The sequence below is a fragment of the Triticum aestivum genome, chromosome 4A (assembly GCF_018294505.1).
Source record: "Triticum aestivum cultivar Chinese Spring chromosome 4A, IWGSC CS RefSeq v2.1, whole genome shotgun sequence".
NCBI classification, from domain to species: domain Eukaryota; kingdom Viridiplantae; phylum Streptophyta; class Magnoliopsida; order Poales; family Poaceae; genus Triticum; species Triticum aestivum.
Window position 1 is genome coordinate 752,815,281 of NC_057803.1, and position 2,942 is coordinate 752,818,222.

Below are 2,942 nucleotides of genomic sequence, written 5' to 3' on the forward strand. Positions count from 1 at the left end.
TGATGTCGAGGGCGAGCGCCCCAGGAAGAAGATTCCTGCCAAGGTGATGTGGTATTCTCCTATAATACCACGGTTGAAACGTTTGTTCCAAAACAAAGAGCATGCCAAGGCGATGCGATGGCACAGAGAAGACCGTAAGAAAGACGGAAAGTTGAGAGTACCAGCTGACGGGTCGCAGTGGAGAAAAATCGAAAGAAAGTACGGGAAGGAGTTTGCAGATGACGCAAGGAGCGTATGGTTTGGTCTAAGCGCAGATGGCATTAATCCTTTTGGGGAGCAGAGCAGCAACCATAGCACCTGGCCTGTGACTCTATGTTTGTATAACCTTCCTCCTTGGTTGTGCATGAAGCGGAAGTTCATTATGATGCCAGTGCTCATCCAAGGCCCTAAGCAACCCGGCAACGACATTCATGTGTACCTAAGGCCATTAGTTGAAGAACTCTTACAGCTGTGGAATGGAACAGGTGTACGTGCGTGGGATGAGCACATGGGGGAAGAATTTGACCTAAAGGAGTTGCTGTTCGTGACCATCAATGATTGCCCTGCTCTTAGTAACCTTTCAGGACAGACAAACAAGGAATACCGCGGATGCACGCACTGTTTGGATGATACCGACAGTATATATTTGAATAGTTGTAAGAAGAATGTGTACCTGGGACATCGTCGATTTTTTCCGAGCAGGCATCCCGTAAGAAAGAAAGGCAAGCATTTCAAAGGTTAGGCGGATCACCGGACGAAGCCTCGCCACCGTACTGGTGCTGATGTACATGATATGGTCAAGGATTTGAATGTGATATTTGGAAAGGGTTCTGGCGGACAACCTATTCCAAAGGACGCTGACGGACGCGCACCCATGTGAAAGAAGAAATCTATATTTTGGGACCTGCCATATTGGAAAGACCTAGAGGTCCGCTCCGCAATCGACGTGATGCGCGTGACGAAGAATCTTTGCGTGACCCTGCTTGGCTTCTTGGGCGTGTATGGGAAGACAAAAGATACACCTGAGGCACGGGGTCATGCAAGCTACGCTCTTACCAAAGAAGAGAAGGAAATCTTCTTTGAATGCCTGCTCAGTATTAAGGTACCGTCTGGCTTCTCGTCGAATATAAAGGGAATAATAAACATGGCAGAGAAAAAGTTCCAGAACCTAAAGTCTCATGACTGCCACGTGATTATGACGCAACTGCTTCCGGTTGCATTGAGGGGGCTTCTACCGGAAAACGTTCGATTAGCCATTGTGAAGCTATGTGCATTTCTCAATGCAATCTCTCAGAAGGTAATCGATCCAGAAATCATACCAAGGTTACAGAATGATTTGGTGCAATGTCTTGTCTGTTTCGAGTTGGTGTTCCCACCATCCTTCTTCAACATCATGACGCACGTCCTAGTTCACCTATGCGAAGAGATTAACGTTTTGGGTCCTGTATTTCTACATAATATGTTCCCCTTTGAGAGGTTCATGGGAGTCTTAAAGAAATATGTTCATAACCGTGCTAGGCCAGAAAGAAGCATCTCCAAGGTCCATCAAAATGAGGAGGTCATTGAGTTTTGTATTGACTTAATTCCTGACCTTAAGCCGATTGGTGTTCCTGAATCGCGGCATAAGGGCAGACTGGATGGAAAAGGCACGCTAGGAGGGGAACAAATAATATGTATGGATGGACATTCTCTCACTGAAGCACACTACACAGTTCTACAGAATTCCGCCTTGGTGGCTCCGTATATGGATGAACACAAGAATTTGCTACGCTCCAAACACCCGGAGCGGTCTGATGACTGGATTACACGTGAACAAACCAGGAGTTTCGCCAGCTGGTAGTGTGCTTCAGTGAGAGAATTTGCTACGCTCCAAACACCCGGAGCGGTCTGATGACTGGATTACACGTGAACAAACCAGGAGTTTCGCCAGCTGGTTGCAGACACGTACCATGCATGACACCTCTATTGAAGATGACCTGTACTTGCTGTCCCAGTTACCATCTTCGAATATAATGACTTTCAAAGGGTACGAGATAAATGGTAATACATTTTACACGATCGCCCAAGATAAGAAGAGCACCAACCAAAACAGTGGTGTCCGCTTTGATGCAGAAACCAAGACGGGAAAGGAAACATATTATGGTTATATACAGGACATATGGGAACTTGACTATCGACGAGGTTTAAAGGTCCCTTTGTTTCGGTGCAAATGGGTCAATATGACACGAGGCGGGGTAACGGAAGACCTGTAGTACGGAATGACAACAGTGGATCTCAACAATCTTGCGTATGCAGACGAACCATTCGTCCTAGCCAATGATTTGGCACTGGTTTTCTATGTGAAAGACATGTCTACCAAGCCAAGAAAAAGAAAAGATAAGGAAGTGAATGCATCGTACGATGAGCCAAAGCGGCACATAGTTCTTTCTGGGAAGAGAAACATCGTGGGAGTGGATGACAAGACAGACAAGTCAGAAGATTATGAAAAGTTTGATGAAATTGCTCCATTCACAGTGAATATTAACCCGAGCATCCCGTTAAATGATGAAGATTTTCCATGGTTACGGCGCAAAGGGACACACGCGAAGAAAAAGTTTCACACCCAAAGATCTGGGATGTGATCGGCTTCACTAGCTATCATCACTTTCTTTTGTGTTTCGCACCGAGAGGGGAATCTCTGTAATAGTTAGGGTAGTTATGTGTTTTGGCATTTGAAACGCGAAGAAATTTTATGTGCAAACAAATTCACACTAATTTCAAATAATCCAAAATTTAAAGTATTCAAATTTGAAAACTACGGGCACTAACAGAAAAAATAGCAGAAAAGAAAGAAAAACTATAGCTGAAAAGAAAAAACTATATAAAAAAACTACTCAAAAATAAATAGAAGAAAATAAATTTAGCAGAAAAGAAAAAACTACTCAGAAAAAATAAAGCACAAAAGAAAAAAAAATATATTTGCT